At 39.8% G+C, this 18,418-nt stretch overlaps 1 protein-coding gene and 1 pseudogene across 1 annotated transcript in view; one reads left to right on the forward strand and one right to left on the reverse strand.

The window, feature by feature from the left end:
* The window catches only part of DOCK2 (dedicator of cytokinesis 2), a 366,360-nt gene that overhangs the window by 103,477 nt on the left and 244,465 nt on the right, over positions 1–18,418 (forward strand). The window lies entirely within an intron of this gene.
* On the reverse strand, positions 4,580–4,698 carry LOC120616784 (uncharacterized; annotated as a pseudogene).

The raw sequence follows: 18,418 nt of genomic DNA on the forward strand, positions 1-18,418 counted from the left end.
CAGGCTCTGGGGAGGGAATGGAGACGCGACTACTGCAGGCTGGAAGAGTTTTGCACCATGCTCCATGTGCAAAGATGATGAAGCTTCTTGTTTTTGTTCGTTCATAATCTAATCTAATCTTGCTAAGTCTCCATCTCACTTTGTACCGTGACAGCTTAAATTTTTTCAATCAAGAATATCTTGTGGCTTCAGATTTAACCAGTCTTTCTGATTCAAAACAGTCCCCTCCCCTCTCCAAATGGCTTCTGGGACTGGGTCCCACCGACCCAATTAGGAAAGGAAAGAAAGATTCTGCCTTTGACTTTTCTTACAATCTATCAAAAATGGCTTTCTCTGGGACTTTAGTTTAAGGAGTGTTAGGACACACATGTCTTGTGTCTTCAGGTCTCAACATTAGGCAAAGGGACCTCTGGCCCTTCCTCTCCCTCTTCTTTTCTGAAGAAACCTTCCTCATCTCTCTTCCCGGGGGCTATAAAAGTGAACCAGCTGCCAGGGTGCCTGACTGATAGGAAGCTTAGTAGGTTCAGAATGTTACCCTGGATTGACAAAGGGGATTAAAGATGGTCCAGAACCTCTGAGCGGGAGCTCCCTCAAACTTTAAGTGTGCTGGGGGAGATTGTTAAAACTGTAGAATCCTGGACCCTACCCAAAGATTCTGAAGCTGAAGGTCTTGGAGGGGGCCAGGGGCATGCCTGATATCAGCCCTCCAAGGGGATTCTGATGTAGGTGGCCCCTTGACTGACCCCTCTCTAGTTGGAAGCATAGCTCGTGAAGCCTGAGTAAGGGGAAGGAAAGCAGTGTGGGCAGAGAGAAGTGGCTTCCACAGCGCATAGCACCAACTCGTATTGATACTTAAGATTTTATTCTCTCACTTGTCTGTTTATGTGATTGTCTCTGCTGATGAAGTGAACTCCTTATGGATAAAGGATGTGTTATATTTCTTTATGTGCCCAGTCTGCTTAGGGTCTGACTAATAACAGCTCTCAGAAACTAGTCCGTGGAACTTGGCAGTAAAATACATCATTATTATTGGCCAGTGTTTTGTAAAAAAAAAAAAAAAAAAAAAAAAAAAAATGGAAGGAAAGGACCTCAGTTGTACAGAAATTGTCCTTGTGCTTGATTCATGACATACCTCATCATTGGACCACACAAGAGCCTGCTTTTATTTATTTACGGATTTGGTTAGTCATTTTAATAAATTAAGCATCCATGCACTCACCACCCAAAAAGAAACTAGAAACTTAAACGATCAATTACATGTAACCATGTGGCTCTCTTTCTTTACCTAAGGTAACCACAGTCTTAAATCTTTTGTTAATCAATCATTCCACTGCTTTCTTTTTTATACGCTTTTATTGTTTCTATATATATTCCTAGTGTTTTGGTCATTTTAATTTTATAGTAAGGGTATGGAACTATGAGTAATTTGGTGGGCATACTTTTTTCAATTAATATACTAAGATTCGTCTCTATAACAGGTCGCTAGCGTTCACTGTTTTGACGACTGTAGAAAATTCTATTGTGTGAATAAACTAGAGTTTATTCAGTCATGTTTTCAATTTTAGGCATTTGGATTGTTTCAGTTTTTTAGGTTTTTTTTTTCCTATTGTAAATACTGCTGCTAAGAAGATTCTTGTACATGTCTGTGGTAAAGGTTCAAGAGAATCTTTTGGACACAACTACTAGAGGATTTGCTTGGCTAGAGGGGATGTGAATATTTAGCTTCAGAAGATAGTGCTAACCTGTTTTTCAAAGGTGGAGGCATTAATTTATATCACTACTAGTCAGGCATGAGAGACCCTGTGGATCCACATGCTCTTCAATGCTGGCTATGGTCTCACTTGTTCATTTTGGCCAAAAAAGAATGTAAAATACGTTGTCACTGTCTTGATTTGCATTTCCTTAATCGCCAGTGATGCTGATAATCTTGTTTTATGCTTCTTCGCCACTTGTATTTCATGTCTGTGATATGTCTGTCCGTTCTTTTGTTCATTTTTCTACTGGGTTGGTTGTATTTTTCTTATTGGTTTGCAGGATATTTTATATATTCTTCATGCTCATATTTTGCTGATTTTATGTAGTATGAATAACTTCTCCACATGTTTACACTTCTCACTTCTCTTTTCATTTACTTAAATGTATTTTTTCTAATACAAATTTAGTTGAGTCTTTTTGTTTCTTGTTTGAGAAGTCTTTCTTAATTCCAAAGTCTAATAGCTTTTCATTTAAAATTTTTCTAAGAATTTTATAATTTTATTTTTGATGCACAGGTTTCTAATCGACTTATAGAGCTTATGTTTATATAAAACACATGGCGTGAGGCAGGAATCTGATTTGTTTGTTTGTTTTCCGTTTGGCCATACGTCGTTTCCAGTTTCGAGTGTGGGGCAATCTCTTTTTTCTCCATGTCAGTGTCATTTTGCATTTCCAGGACATTGCTCTTCCCTGGAGACTTGACAGCAGGGTTGCTGGAGCCAGGATTCAGCCCCTTGTCCCCAGGGTGTAGTTCATCTGTGCTAGTGCTAGTTGATAGCTGAAGCATCTGAAAGGTCAGGAAAAAGGGACAGCCCCTCCTTCCCAAGGCATGCCCCAAATTAGGCTCCTGTATTATGTTGGTGTCCAGGGAATTATGTGCCAAGATATAGCACTTCTCTAGCCTTGGACCTTCTCGATTATGAAAAAAGTCATAAATGAAAGATAATTTTTCATATAGCAAGAAGTTACTTGGGCTCATAGGGCAAACTTCTTGTAGTTTATGTATCCGATAAGAAGATTACTGAGCTGAGAGTAAGGAGACCTGAAAAACAGCAACAACAATAGTATCAGCAGTGGAAACAGCAGCTGATGTTCATTGAGAACCTGTTATGCATCTGTGCCAAACACTAATGTACATGGTCTCAGTCACTGCACAACTTGGGCAAGCCACTTAACCTCTGTAGAATAACTATAAAATCATATGATCAAATGAGATTTTCTGGCACTCTACCAACAGTGAAAATCTATGAGTTTAAAAATCATTCTTTGATGCATGATGATAATATTGGGGAAGCTTTCTAATACCATTTAATGCCTAAAAACCCCTCTTCTCGTGTATTGCCCCAAACACTTCTAAATGTTCTACCTGGTCTGGGAGCATGGAATGAGACCATTTCATAGAAGGTTAAACAGATGAAGGGAAATTGTATGGTGACCTCTAGGCTGTACAGCCAGTTCAGATCCTCAGAACTCTGGAAGAGGTTATGCACTGGAGCCAATTTATTTTTTTAATAAAGAGCTGTCGAGTTTTGAAGACCTAAGTTTTTTCTCATCAGAGCATTTAGAGGCATCAAAGATCTTCAGGTAGGGGTTTAGTCCTCCCAAATACAGTGTTACAAAGCCACATCCAGTTCCAAAACGCCCCTTCTACACTCCCGAGATCTGAGAAGGGGCTGTCCTTCACATCTTTTCCCTTTTCAATGTGACTGATCATAAAATTCAATCTCAAAAAGAAGCTTTCAGATCCAGAATCAGAGAAGACAGTGATTTAATAAGCTGCAGAACAAATCCAAGAGAGATTTATGAAAGTGTCCTTTTTTGGCTGAAGTTAAAAAAAAACTGGCATATAATCAAAGAAAAGAATCCCTTTTGAACCTCCAAAAATACTTAGAATAGCAGCTTTTAATGACATTATAAAGTACAATTTAATTGGGCAGGGGGCGGAGGGTCCCAGATCACTTCTTTAATGGCAATCCAAACCAACTATTCTGCAATTTTACAAAAATATTTTACCTCATTAAAGCTAGAGAATAGCAAAATCAGGCTCTTCTGGTACCTTTCAATCCACGTTCCATGGGGTTCTTTTCCAATTTTGGAATGATTCTTTGTATACGTGGAAACACATTTAATGAGGGAGCTTATGTAAATCTTTAAAAGGTTATATGTTTACTCCAAATTGTTTTTTATTTTCATTGTGAAATTATAGTCATACATGGTTTGAATTATAGTGAGTCAGGTTTTGGAACATTCTGAGACTTCTGTTGATCTGTTTAAGTTTGATTTTGCTGATTTTTCCCCCAACATCTTCCTAGAATAGAAGGAAGTTTTTCCCTTAAGACCACAATACAGTTGAATTGAAAAACAGCTGCAGATTCATTTCAATTCCAGTAATATTTATTGAAAATCTAAAAATGTAGCAGCATTGTGCCACAAGGAATATGAAAGAAATATAATAATCAATAATGTTCTGGCCACCATTTATTTAACCATTATTCTGTGCCTGGTACTATGCTAAGCTTTCCACACATGATCTTGTTTCATTATCATGACATCTTTGTAAAGTGTAGGTATGCATATCCCGGGATTATAAATGAGGAAACCAAAGGTTAGAGAGGTTGAGAAACTTGCCAACAGTCACATACCAAGTTGTCTGTCACGGCCAGGATTCCAGTTGGGGCCTATCTGATTTTATTTTATTTTATTTTACTTACTTACTTACTTCTTACTTACTTACTTACTTATTTATTTGGTGAGGCAACCCTTGGTTGATCTCACAGATTGCAAGGACCTTATCATCTTACAATCTCTTATTTTTTATTTTTTATGCCTATGGCACTTGGTCTTCCTAGGTGGTCTCCCATCCAAGTACTAACCAGGCCTGACCCTGCTTAGTTTCCGAGATCAGAAGGGATCAGGCTTGTTCAGGGTGGTGTGGCTGTAGACTCTAACCTATCTGATTTTAAAGTGCACTGTCTGAGCTGCAGTGCAGTATAGCATCTGGCACAGAAGGGTTTCTACCCACTCAGTTGCAGTGAGGAAAGAAAAGAATTACCCCAAAAGTCTTCAAACTTAAGCTCATACAGGCCATGAAGGTAATAGAAATGAGGAGCAAGGTCATGGTTGTTATGCCATTTGATAAGATTAACTTATCAAATATATATTTCTAATGTTAAATTTTTACAACAGATATTTTATGTGCCTATTCAACATGTAAGAACTTTCCATGTAAGAACTTTTTCTTAACAAAGAAGTGTGACTCCTTTCATTTTTTCCTAAAACACAGTGCTATTTGGTCATTCATTCATTTCCCCGCCTTGGACAGAGACAAGTATAGGAGTATTTCTCTATTACAAAGGAAAGAAGAGTAGAAATGATCGATGAACACTCAGTGCAAGGTGGGGAGACTATAGGGAGTGGTGAGGACTGAGGCAGAGTCTGTGTTATGGGTGTATATGACAGCCGCCAATCAGTGCCAATTGCTTGCTGCCACATCAATTTTTTTTAAAGAGAAGTCCCCTAAATGCTTTTTTATGTGAAGTCTGATATTAAAAAAACAATATGCAGGCCAAATAAAACCCACATATGGACACAGGACAACAGTGTCTGGTGTAAATTTATAACAAAAGATTTAATAAATTTATAGGATTATTTATAAATAACCTTTCCAGAATAACTACGACCAGAATTCAGTGAGAACAGTGCTTTTGGAATGTTGGAATCAAGGGTACAGAGGAGATGGGATGTCAGTGAACATTAGAGAATAGTGAGTGTGATATAGGCCTTCTCTGGAGAACAGTCTGTGGGGAGACCTTGGCATGTCGGAGCTGGAGCATGTGTCGCTGCAGACCAATGCCGTTCAATCCTCTGGAGAACTTTGGGTTCATCCTTGCCTGACACTCTCCCTTGCTAATGGGGGCTAAGCCCACACCATAAATTCTACTGAGTTTACTCCTGGGAATGCTGGTCCAATGTTGGAAAAAAATGACATGCATCGTTTATAGAAATTAGAGTTATCAAAACATGAATTTTTATAGAACATTTAGAAATATAGAAAAGCACCTATGATCTGATTTAGATCATCACTGTTTATTCTTCCTCTCTTTTATACTATGCATGTTTTATATAATTGTCATAATGATTTACCAAGTTTGTAATCTGCTTTTATCATAGAATTTTTGAGAAAAATTTTCCAAGCTATTTTTTTAGGATTTCATGGGACTCTGTTGTATAGATGGGCTATAACCAATTTTACTATTTTCCCATTTAGAGAAATTTGAATTCGCTTAATTTTATGATAGAAAAACTTACTGGAATTCATGGTCTTAAAAATAAATCATTGTCTTCTTTGCTCATTATTTCTTTGCTGTTGGGCGTGAATCTCACCCAGCTTTCTCAGTGCTTGCCCAGTGTTTCACTCTCCCTTCTCTCTCCCTTTACACACACACACACACACACACACACACACACAGGATTTTGCTTTCTCCTTATGTGATAGACACAGCATAAAGCAGACCACATGGTCCTTTCATATGGAGCTGGAGTGGCATGATCCAATTTGGAAAGGATGTGTTTTCACAACTGAACTGTCATTCTTGATGGTAGGGGGTGTGTCTGTGTGCGGACATTCTCTGTAAGACCAGGCACTTAAATGCAACCACACTGAGAGCCCTCATTAGCCCTGGGCAGCCAAAGTGGATTTGCTGAGTGTGACAACCTCCAGGCTGGAGCAACTGCCCAAGTGGAACCAGACACCAAAGTGAAGAGAAGAGGAAAGCCAATTATCCAAAAGCAAATGAGGCTCTAATTATGGCTTCAGCTAAAGAGGATAAAACTATTTGAGGTGAGACATCCCATTTCTGAAGTAGGCATGGTGCAGGATAGTTGTTCAGAACAAAGGCTTGGACCAAGTCCTGATTTTGCTGCCTTAATGGGGACACTTTGCTCCTAGGAGCATCTGATTCCTCATCTGTCAAACGGAAGAATATAGGATGCTTACCCCATTGTTTATTGTGAGGAGTAAATGTGATAATGCCTATGAGGGGCATAGTGGAGTCTAGGACTCAGAAAGGGCTCATCAGTGGAGTATCGTCATCATCAATAACTATTATGAACGTTATTATTTGTTATCGTCTGATAGTAAGCAGAATGTGGAACTGGAACTCAGGAGACCTAGCTTCTCAGCTCTGCAGTTTTCTGTTTGCCCCAACTGAGAAGTAAGTGGTCTCGGAGTCCCACTTTCCTCGTCTCTCAATGAAAGGTCTGGATTCGGGGTTACATCTGGTTTGTGGACATAGGCGTGCTGAGAACTGTGTATCACTTTCCATGGAGCCTCACACCCACCCTGACTTACAGGTGCTGTTATTAGCTCCTTTTTTGAAGGTGCTGAAGTTGAGACTTAGACAGGAAGCTGAGATTCAACCCCAGACTCATGACATCCGTACTAAATTATCTGTGTGTCCCAGCAGTCAGTGTGATGACGGTGATGTGCTTATACATGTGTGTGGGCTGCACTCAAGGTTTTTGAACGACTGTGATAATGATGAAGTTCAGGGTTGTGTTCACATTACACCCTTCTCTCTTTTACTCAATCCCTCCAAAATTAGAGGCAAAAAAGTCCAGAAGGAACCTCCCGTTAGACTTTGGGAGCAGCTCCTGATACCTCTGCTCTGTTTGACACAAACGAGACTGATAAACACTTGTTCTACTTGGCTGGTGGCTTATTTTGAGAGTTACCTGAAGGATTGTATGTGCCTATGTGCATTAAAGAATTTAGCACAGTGGGTAGATCAAATGTCTGAGCTGGAAGGGATATTAACAGCCAGCTGCCCAGAGAGGGTCAAATACAACAGTTTAGAGAACCTCTGGAGGCTTCACCCTTGCGTGGACCTTAAGCCAGCCCACTTCCCTGCTCCGGCCCAAGTAGTAGCACTCTTGGCCTTCCCCTCTCTTCCTCTGCCTCTCCCCCCACCCGCTACTTTCCTTCTCTCTCTCCCTCTCTCTCTCTCTCTCTCTCCATCTCTGTACATCCAATTTAGTTTAAACAAAATATTCTAGGTCTAAAGAAATCTCTGAAAAACTGATGCGGCTCTGATGAGGGGTGTTGATAGTGGGGAGGCTGTGCGTGTGGAGGTGTCCGGGGTGCGTGGGAACTGTCTGTACTTTCTATTCAATTTTGCTGTGAACTTAAAAATGCTCTCAAAATAGTCTATTATGAAAATGGTAAAATGCAGTGAACACACACAAACACAGATTGATCTGATCTGCCCCTCCCGCCACCCATCTTGCAGAGGAGGAAGAAAAGGCCCTGAAGGATGAAGTGGCTCCTCTGAGGTCAGCTGATGCTCACACTCCAATTGTTATCACTGGGAGCGTGACTCAGTCGTGGTGGGGTCCTGTTTCTTTCTGGTTCAAGGACGCAAGTCAGCGCCTTAGAGAGGTGGCAAAGGAATTCAGCCGTCGTCCATGCCCGTGGTGGGCCCAGTGGCTGGGGGATATCTGCCATTGCTACCCCTCAGGTATTACTGTTCCTGCAATAACCCCATGTGAGCCGACTTCGGTGAGATTTCCTAGGGCCATTTGAGGAGAACATTCAAGCCCACCCTGTGCCCACTGCCCCATTAGCTTCCAGCCATTCAGGTCGAACCATCTCTCTGCCTTTGTCCCTGACTCCCTGTCTCTGTCTCTGTCATTGCTGAGTCTCGTACCCCACTTCCACATCTTCCACATCCAGCCCCTTCTTTAAATCTGCCACCTTCACTTCCATCTCGGAGAAAGTCCACTTTGTCCCTCGTCCTATCTTAAGCCTGCTGCAGGCGTCAACGGATTCTGAGCAGGGCTCTCCTCTGCCCACCCCCTCCAGTTCCAGGATGTGGGATGGAGGTGGCAAATGACTATAGGCCCCATAGAGAGTACGGGCTGTAAGGATTCATCCCCTGTCATTTTCCCTCCCAGAGAGAGAGGCAACCGATTTAGTTTCTGGGTCACCTGGGAAGTCGGCATACCTGGTCAAGGTGAGCATTATTTTTCCTCAGACACAGTACAGTCTAATCTCATTTGGGAGAAGTGTATTTCCCTACTAATGTGGCTTTGGCCTTGATCCCTCTTGGATTAGCAGACCCTGCCATTATTGTGCTAAGAAGCATTTGGCTCTTTCCCGCCCAGCTTTAGCCCAGTTTGCCGGAGAGTCCCACTCTACTCTCGCTGCAACTGGTTCTGTTACCCAGGAGGGACAGTCAGCTCTGAATAGATTTTTAAATTTTAAAGATCACCCCCCCACACACACACACACAAATCATAAAAGTGTGTGTGTGTGTGTGTGTGTGTGTGTGTGTGTGTAATGTGTGTTAAGTCATGCTAGCATACCATCCCCTAGTGAAATCTTTGCAGGATCTCCAAAACAGATGGGAAAGTTGTCAACTCCTCCTCTCATGATGATAAGTTAAAATAAGTTGGCACCCAATATAGTACCTCCGGGCCTTTTATGCTGGCAGCTTCTGGCCGCATAGTGGGTTCCTCAGTTCACATTTGGTATATCATAAGTCAGACAAATGCAGTGAGAATCCACACAGTCTGGATCTGGGGAGACTCTCCTTCTGGTGCTTCTCTCAGGTTTTTTTCCTTGTATTTGCACACCACCACCTTCTTGAGTTCAGATAAAGAGTATTTTCTCTGTATTCTAAATACTTGGCACTGAATAGGTGTCAATAAGTGTTTAAAGGACAAAAGAATACTTAATTACCTTAATCGAAGGAAGATAACATAGTCTATTGGAGAAAACACCCTACTAAGGGTTGGAAGATTTAAACTCTAGTCCAAGAAAGCTACTAACAAGCTGTGTGACCTTGGACAAAGCACTTAACCTTTCTGGGCTCCATTCCTCATGTGCATCATCAGAGAGTTGGAGTTCTAAGACCCTGACCATCTCTGATAGTCACTGAGTCTATACTGTCAGAACAGCACAGAAAGAGGCAGCAACTTCAAGTACAATTAAAACTGCTTGAAACGCATTTTGTTGTCCTGGGGTTTTGAGGGCACTAGCGTCAGCCTGACATGAAAGACACCATGAAGGACTCGTGTTCAGATGTATCCTGGGTGGTGCATTGTCCACATGGGCCATAACTGAATCCATGGTGTGTCATTGAGAGGTTTGTTGGGACTCGGTCTGTTTTCTGAGATTCCACTGGTCTTTTGAGCCCTCAGAGAGGGGACAGTAGTCAGGACGACAGAGCCCCACTTGCAGGTGGATTTTTCTCTTCATGTAAATATACCTGTGGGTCTCAAAAAATTGCTTTTTATCAGGCTTTCCCCTGCCAGTGTCCCAGATTTGCCAAAACCTATGTGTACAGCGAGATGCTTGGTTTGGTTTGGTTTATGGAGATTCTGGGCTCCCTGGTAGCAGCTGCAAATTTTAAAATCAAATACAGTCCAGGTAGCAAGGGGTTCACTACAGTGCTCTGCTGTCTGTTCCAGGCCTGTGCTGATAAATCAAGCAGGTCCCAGTTACCTCTCAGGAAAAGCTGTGGTCTTTCAGGGACCTGCAGTGAGTTGCAAATTGTGATAGATGGTGGAGCCAGTCTGGGAATAGCAGCATAATGTACTGTAGTTTAAAGGAAAAAGAGAAAATAATTCTATAAGCATAAGATATGTTGTTCCCGCTTCCTAGTTCATCATGAGATCTCAGCCATGGACATCAAGCAATAGACCCTGGGGTTTGTGGGGCGGAACGGAGACATGGCTTTCTTGCTCTTGTTCCACGGAGAAGGAGCAGCTCTGACATCTAGGCCCCACCCCCCCTCGTGGCCAGCTTTCTTGCAGCCTTTTTGCTCCCCAGGCCTAGATCTGACCAGCTAAGCTGGGAGAGAACAATGGGAAGCCCTCCTCAGTTTCTATTTCCTGGTGGGTCCTGGGAAATGGGGACATCCTCAGAATGTACTGCTGCGTGGCTGTAGCTCTCCAGGTGCTACTTTCTATGCCTGAGGGTCATAAAGGGTCATAAAGGCACAGAGACAGAAGGGTTACTGTCTTGGAGCAAATTCAGTTCATTCAACAACCACTTCAGGTTCCAGTTCTCAGCTATATTCTAGTTTTGCTCTGTCCGCTCTTGCCTAGGGGAGTCCATCCCCTGGTGGCTCAATGCCATCTCGATGTTCACAAACCCCAAACTTAATCTACAGTCTAAGTCTTTGCTGTCGCTTCCAGACCTGTGTCTTTGACTGCCTCTCTGTTGTCTCAAATTCTGTAAAGGATCAATGTGGTCACCTCTGCAACGAAGGGTGACAACATTTAGAGCAATTCCATAAATGTCAATTAATGCTCTGCTACAAACAAAGCATTGAATAGCCATTTAGAAAATAAAAAATTGACAAAAATATGATGAAGTCCCCAAGAGCTTGCCTTCATTTGCAAAATGAGGTACTCTTTTTTAAAACACAAGATGAATGTTCTATAGTAGGAATATAAGCAAAGTACCATGGGACTTCAGAGGAGAAAGCTAGATGATTTTCAAGTTTTTCTTGTTATTTACAACATCTAAAAAATTATTTTAAAAACACACACACACAAGAAACACCAGAGAACTTCACAATTATGAATATTCAGCTTTTTCAATTTATTAAACTAGATTTTGTAACCTTTGATTTTTTTTTTCCTCATGATCTGAACTTTGGCCCCAAATGTACGAAGAGGGTGTCTTAGAGAATCTTTTTACCAAAGATTTGTTGAGTTCCGGAGAGGCACTACGGAGTTTAATCATTTTGTTTTACAATCTCTGAGTTATATTCAGCACAGACTTTGGAAAATCATGTCACTTCTTTGGTTCTCAGTTTCTTTATCTGTAAAATGGGAATAATAATAGAGTTGATGAGAATATTAAATGAAATAATGCTTAGCATGGTCTCTGGATGGTGTAAAAAAGTCCCATAAATTAATATAAGTATGAAAATGCTTCAAATTAATATAAGTATAATTATTTTCATAAATTATTTATTGATAATTATATTCTTTTTCATTATTATCAGTTCAGAGATGGAACCAATATACAGCATTAAAAATAAAATGTTGCCTAAATTGACTTTTTCAGAATATTGATAAAGGAAAAAAAAACTGTGAGAAAGAGGATACACATATGTACTACCATAATTATAATAATAGTTACTTTTTTTATAATTTCTCATAAAAACCTTGTAGTTTGTTGTCACTTTTATCAGTAGAAGAATTTGCTTAACTACCTCAGATCTTGCAAATGAGCAGCTTAGTTACTCAGGTTGTTTTTAACTTCAGAGCTGCCACCCCACCCTAACCTTGCCCCACCTCAGTCTATTTTTCTCATAGGAAGAGGGAGATAAGACTTGATAGTTTGAATCAGCACCTTCTGTTCGGCACCTGGCATAAACTACTGCTTGACATAGGCAAGTAATCAGGTGGTTTGTAAGGGTAATTTAAAGGCAGTGCTTTGCCCACTGGCTTCCATAGCCAAAGGATGCATAAGCATAGATCCTGGACAGTCAGCTTCTGTTGTGCCTGGGTTGCAGTCGATTTTATTGATTTTTTTCAACACAACAGCTTCAGAAGGCTCTTTTGCCCCAAAGTAGCTGATCTTTTCAAATCTTTACTATTTCCTCCCAGTAAGACTTTCAGATAAAAAGGCAAATGCAATTAACAGTCACCTACTTTAGAGGATGAGAAGATATTCTAGAACATATTTAAAGGCTCACAAAACACAGACACATAGACATGCATGAATCCTTGGAAAGATTGCCTAAGCCAACCTCCTCATTTTACAGCCAAGGGAATTGGTCCAAAGAGTGGATGTGACCTGCCAAAGTTCACCCATGAGTTAGTCTCAGAAATGGGAAACAGATATCTCAATTTCTATTTCCTTTTAACTTGTGTTTCTCGAAGTGTGACTATATACCACCACATGAAAAATTATTTTCTTTGGCATGAAAGGTATTTTTAGGTATGCACAGATAAAGTACCATATCACAGAAGCAGAAGATCATTCATTTTCTTTCAACTCCCTTTCAATCTTACTGATTATGTCAAAGATTGTATACCTTTGCTACTTTGTCTTTAAGCTTTCTCTACTAATATCCTTTGACAACAAAGAGGAAACAGACCTCAGGCTTACGTTCCTCTTAGGATTTAATGTGTTTGTTTGTTTGTTTTTTCATAGTATTGATACACTTACCTTCCATCTATGGCAAGCGGTACAGGTTTTCTATTTGACGTAGCATATTTTTCTTTTAAAATAAATTTAAACAGATTAGAATAAGTCTGCTTTATGAAAAAATATTAAGTAAATAATAGTGCAGGCTCTAAATTATGAGGAGTATATGGTAGGTTTCATACTGGCAAAAACAATGGTTAAATAAAGCTTGGAAAATATTTTATTCTGCCCTTTCAATGCTTTAAGGCCTTTGAGGATACATGTGACAGCCAGCAAAACAATTATTAGATCTAAAAAGAGAACATAAAAACTATTCATATTACCAGAGATGAACTCAGAAATATTGATAACCTCATTATCGGGAACTTTTCTACAAGCTAAAAAGATAGTCAATTTAGTTTCCTATGTAGATATTTTTGTGTACATTTTAAATTATAAACTGTATGCTGTTGCACTAATTGAGAGGAGAAACTGGTTTTATTTTTCAAGGACTAATGCTCTATTTTAATATTCTATTTCAGACTTCATTCTTGCTTTCTGCGCCCCTTCTAAGAAGTACTTTAATTTCTGATTGTCTTTCTATTCAGTGATCAGGTGTGCATGGAAGAAAAAGTTGGCAAAATGCAATTTATCAAACATTTCCCATTATTATCACATTTTAAAGATTAGAATGTATGGAATGAATGGAATAAGAATATTAAAGTTATTCATCAAATGGCAGTATAGGTAACTTTCTTCTTGTAATTTACATATATCAAATGAATACGTAGAAAGAAAGATGCACTACGTTACACTATTTGGGTGATTTTCCCATTATCTTTAACAGCTAATCTTCCGATACTATTTAATTTGTTTTCCTACTCCCTGAAGCAAAAGTTCCTGCTTACCTATAACTTAATTACCCAAAGATCCTGGAGCTCTGAAGACTAGTTACTGCTAGCCTGGCAGAGCTTACATTTTATCAATATGACACAGAATTCATTCCTGTCTCCTCATGCTGTAGGCTTCCTTCCACTGGCCATTATGGTTTTTATTTTTATTTATTTATTTTTTTATTTTTCTGGAACGCTCCGTCAGAGGAAAATTCATTCCCATTTAAAGGAATCTTTGGGAGAGAGGAAGGCGGAGTCAGCTTTCGGTGACTTATGGGCAGTTAGAGTCAAACGTTTGAAAAATGGGCTTCTGAATCAGTAGAGATTTTGCAGTGACTGGTGGAACTGCATACAGATAGGTAGAGTACTGAGATGCCAAGAGATAATGCTGTTTCTATTAGAGCTAATAGAAAGACTGCATTGCTAAAGCCAGGGCTAAGAAGGTTAATGACGATACATTCTTTTTTCGTATCAAAGATTAACAGGATAACTTGCACATCGAAGTTAATTCAGACACACTACTAATGGCGGAGGCATACAAAATTAATTTCTACAGCACCCCTTAAATTATGATCACTCACTTTTCTCTGGTGGATGCTCTTTGCCTTATCGAGAGTGGGTACACTTCAGTTCCTAACGGGACCCCTTTGACGCCCGGGGAATTTGGAAAGCTTGGATCCTTCAGTCCCAAATCACTGCCAGTCCTCTGCTGGGTGTTTCCCTGCTGGGATGTGTGCACTTCATCCCCAGCCCGGCTGTCGCTTGGCAGGGATTGGGGTCTTAATAGTTAATGAAACAACAGAACCAAGCTGAGATGAGAAGAGGGTGGAAGGTGGTAGAAAAAATGGGAGAGAGGAGAGAAGGGCTGCTCTCTCTTCCTGTAGGAGATTCTCCAAATGGAGTTGGGGACAGCATCTTTGGGTTACTGCTGTCTTGAGTCCTGCAGAGGACCAAGTTTCAGCTCACACAGGAACCCAGCCCAGTGTTTAAGGGCACAGGCTCTGGAGTCTGAATGCCTGAGTGTGACACCTGGTGCAATTTGACTTCCTCAAGCCTTACTGTGTACAGCTATAGAACAGGTAAAATAATAATACCTACCTCATAGCAATATATATTTTTAATTTTTTGGTATAATTTACATACAGTAAAATGAACAAATCTTAAGTATACAGTTCAGTGAATTTTACCTGCAACCACCACCCATGTCAAGATATAGCATATTTCCATTGCCCAGAAAGTTACATATGGATATTTTAAAAGTTAAATGATTATAGTTTACACTTTTATAATACTTATCGTGGGGCCAGATAAGTGCTTTATGTATATTTTTTCATTCTCACAACCTTGTGAAGGGAGACATTCTTGTTATCTCCACTTTAAGAAAGAAAAAAGGATATAGAGAGATTAAGCGACTTGCCCAAGGTTACAAAGACAGTGACTGAGATTCCTGCTTTTAAAATCCACACTTTACTCCACAGTTGAAGCTATAACACTTATCTTGTGGCCTGGTCCTTGTTAAGTGCATCAGAGGAATGGAATGGAGCCTCCTTAATGCAGACATTTCTTCCCAGCTCTTCCTCTTCACAGGCCAGTTTATGGTTTTGCCTTGCCTTGGGGTAGCAGGCTGTGTGCATCATGCTCTAGCAAGAGAGTCCTTGAAGGAAAATGCCAGACTTTAGCTACGGTTCCATCTCAGGTTCAATAGTCAGGTGCATTGTAGGTTGTACCTTGACGGTTGTTTCTAGAAAACCCTTCCTTCCAGCTTCCACACAACTGACACTACTTGGTAAAGTGACAATGTGGACAGACTTCCTAGTGAGATCACCTGGGCAGTTCCAGCTGTTTAATCACCTTGGGACTCTGTCTAAACCTGGTCCTTGTGAGGATCTGAAAATTCCAAGTTTCCAAAAATTCCTCACGTTTCCAAGCCTGCTAACTTCCTTGTTCCGGATTCCCGGATTCGGCCCCATTCACACCCAGCCACTGCTCCTTTTCCTTTCCCATCTTTGCTTTCTCCTCCTCTTTCCCTTCCTTTTCCTTCTCCTTCTTTTTCCTTCATCGTGGTCTTCATGATCATGAGCAAATAAACATTAATAAGCCACTTACTCTGCTAAATGCCCTGCAATTGTCCATTACAAAGTCTTTGTGGGAGGCGTCCATGTTTAATGGGTCTCTCGTGTGGTTGAGTTCATGCTTACCCTTTTGTACTAGATCATTTTCAGACACATTTAGCCAGCTGTCCCTTTAACGTCTCTGTTTGAATGTCAAACTCAACATTTCCAAAACTTTATTCATTGCATTCATGAAAACCTTCTCCTCTTTCATTATTTTTCTGCCAGTCATTTGGAGCTAGCCCTCAGATCTTCTTGTGCCTCATTTTTCACTTTTAAGCAAGCGCTAAAGCCTTTGACTTTTTCTTATGTATGCCTTAAATCTGGTCTCACCTACATTCTGGTTCTAGACACCCCGGTGCCCTATATGATGCTCGACATTTGCTAAGTACTCAATAAATATTTATTCGCATGAAAAATAAATGTAGGCATTGTGTAAGGACAAGCACGCCGTCGTGAGCCCTCCTCCATTTATTGTTTTCCTGTTTTATATGATCACATAGCACAGTCAAGTGAGTCAGAATCATTCAATTTTTTCATGTCTTTTTCAGAGCTAAAATTCCACAATTTGATGTCAAAAGCAGCTAATCACTACTAAACTTAATGTGGAACATTAACATTAAAACTCAGTATGAAAAATTTTTAAAGTATTTTGTGCTTGTGAAAGCTATGTTTCTCAGAAGGAATTGGTTGCCTTCTACCATAATGATCAGCAAACTAGAGAACCTGATGATTTTCTCTATTGCCCTGAAAGTCTATTGGGCAAGCGAGGAGCCATATTTTATGGGCAATTAGAACTCTTATGTGAACTTTTACATTGGCATGTCATTTTCTTTCTCCCTTTTTTATTTTTTTTTGGATTAGGATACATATATATGTATATATACATATATATATATATAACCAACAGTATATTCTTCACACACTATCCTAATCCAATATGTGTACATATATACATATATATATGTGTATATATATATGTGTGTATATATATATATATATATATATATATAACTAAAGACTAAATCCCTGAAATGATGAATGCTCATGTATGGTTATATATATATATATAACCAACAGTAAACATATCAACACGTTATGCCCCAAATAAAATATTAACGTCTGTTTTATAAAAGTACAATTTGAGATTAATCATCAGGGGCCAGACATATTTGCAAATGCAGTATGTTTCATTGTCTGTGTTTTTATACTGTTCCCATCAGTTGACTAGTTCTTTTCTTTATTACGCTTCGACTGCCCCAGGGCAAGGACCATATATTGTCCTCTCTTTGTAAGAAAGCTCATTACAAGCCGTTGACTGATATTTATTCTCTTTATTTCCTCCCTTCTCGCACTTTCCCGTTTCCTCTTTATTAGCTTTGGAGTCCAAACAGAATCTCTTAGATCCTTTCATTTAAATATTGGGCCTACGTGTTTGATTCATTTCTTAAATCATTCTTTTGCTTTGGGCCTTCCAGGGCAGGGCTCTGTTGGCTTTGCTGCATGGATGGAGAAATGAAGCCGTCGAAAGCCCTTGCCCCATCAGAGTTATCTTTATTCTCCACCTTTGTAGCTGAGTCCTTTTAGAAAAGAAAACCAGGCCAAAAGGACTAAGTCTCCCCATTTATTTAAAGGGGAAAAAAAGGCAATGATTTTTTCCCTTCCTCTTCGAAGTTTGTTTCCAGTTCTTTAACTTGTTTGAAATATATTATACTTCTCTATTTTCCTTTTGTACTAAACGACACTGGATTTTAAATGTGTGGGGCTGTAATTGAGAAGGACTCAGCCTTCTCTCCTTTGGAGCTGACACAGAGAAGGTGAGGGAAGGAAAGAATCAGATGATGATTGGAGACAATTACACAACCATTCCATTTTGCTAAGACTTGAATCCAGGAGAATTTTCTCATTTAATTCACTGAAATGAAAGGCCCCTCTGTTATTTTTAAAATGTAAACAAGAGGCTTTTAATGTGCCATTTACCCAGAAATGGAATACTGGCTGCTCATATTGATCCAGAACATCACTGTTGGTTTATTGTTTTGTTTCGTTTTTTTTTTTTAGTATTTGTAAGTTTTGTCATGGCAGCCATACGAGATTGTTCATGTGTGGCTTGAGGGTTGCTGTTAAGTGGCTTTTTTATTCTAAGTTGCGAACAGAAACGTAAAAGGATGTTCAGAGAATACTTGTCTGAGTTCTCCTTTAGTCTATTGATATACAAAAAGGAATATGAAAATCTGAGGCACATATCACAATTATTTTAATTTATACCCACCTCTTGAAACTCAGTTCTCTGAGTTTGGTTCAGACAAAGTGCACTTTGCTTGAATGATGCAGATAATAGTTTCAAGTCCATTTCATCCCAGCATGCCTGGACCAGCTGTTTTGTCAAGTGTATATGTCAACTACAGCTGAAGGAAACTGAAGTTTCAAAATGTTCTGTTTTGCACTCAAAAACTTCTTAGAGATAGCACAGATCCTCATGCCTCTTTACATGTAATAACCACAGTTGAATT

The sequence above is a fragment of the Pteropus medius genome, unplaced genomic scaffold, assembly GCF_902729225.1.
Source record: "Pteropus medius unplaced genomic scaffold, Ma_sr-lr_union100, whole genome shotgun sequence".
In the NCBI taxonomy this organism is placed as follows: domain Eukaryota; kingdom Metazoa; phylum Chordata; class Mammalia; order Chiroptera; family Pteropodidae; genus Pteropus; species Pteropus medius.